The sequence below is a fragment of the Echinops telfairi genome, unplaced genomic scaffold (assembly GCF_000313985.2).
Source record: "Echinops telfairi isolate 266 unplaced genomic scaffold, ASM31398v2 ScPeMD7_23;HRSCAF=83, whole genome shotgun sequence".
Classification (NCBI taxonomy): Eukaryota; Metazoa; Chordata; class Mammalia; order Afrosoricida; family Tenrecidae; genus Echinops; species Echinops telfairi.
In genome coordinates, this window is record NW_022103920.1 from 20,387,052 (window position 1) to 20,388,246 (window position 1,195).

A 1,195-nucleotide genomic window follows, 5' to 3' on the forward strand; every position below is an offset into this window, starting at 1 on the left:
AAACTGCTTACCCCAACCATCACCTACTGGGAGCCCCAAAACTTGAGTCCCAGCCCCAGCCTTCACCCTGCCTCACATGAGCTTGAGCAAGTGACTTTGGATTCTCACCTAAAAACAGACCATGTTTCCAAATTTTCACCATCCACATTTCTACCGATTCATGAGATTTTACTTAATGTCCCGAGACTGTGTTTTCACTTTAATTTGTTAAAAACATAACTAAAATTAAATGCTTTGTGTCTGCCTAATATAATTTGTGCTATGAATTTGCCTAGTTCACCTAATCCCAGTCAAACAGGAATTTATACAGATGTTTCATAGCTGAATACCCAACTTTTTAAACTGTTGGAAACATTGAAAGTGGCTTAGGAACCCCACATTCTATCCACTGCACCCCCAAAACCCACCAGTAGTTTAGAGACTTAGATTATAAGTCAATAAAACTCATATCTCTAAGACTCCTTCCAATCTTGACATTTCCATGATTTTATGACTCTGAGTTCCAGTTCTGCACTGTAACATAGTCTATATTAAAAGACTCGATTTTATGAGTATTCTCAAGGGAAAAAGTGACGGATAAAATGAGAAAGGTAACTGTCGTATGAGCTTTCAGTCACCTGCTCAGGACAAACCCTCCACTTAAATGAAAAGTACAAAGAAACCAAAGAGTGTTAGCACCATCCTGAACCTGGACCGAGCTTTCCCTTTCTTGATGCGCCTCTCCTGGCTGGGACCCTCTTTGCCCAAAATGATACTTCTTCTTTAACAGAAGCCTTCCACGTCCATCTTGGTGGTTTGGATTGTCCATGTTCAAGTCCATTTCAATAGGAAAATGAATTGCTTAGCTCCTTTAACGGAATGGAGGTAATTTTAATGGGTTCTATTATTTTGTTTTTACTGTTAACTTGAATCTTTAGCAAGTAGAGCTCATTTTCTAACAACCCCGAATGTAACCATTAATATTCTTTAAGTTTCTGACAGCTCATTTAGGATATAGGTGCTATTTTTTAATGGAAAATTACAGGCCTGAAGAAATAAATAACATACACTTGAGTAAGCCTTCAAAATTTCTAAAACACTTAACATCTGCAGGGTTGATATTATTAATCTGCCCCACATTCCCTTATGTTCTGCTTCCCACCCAGGAACAACTGAGAGTTGGGAGGCATGCAGGCTACAGTTTAAAAGAGTTTTC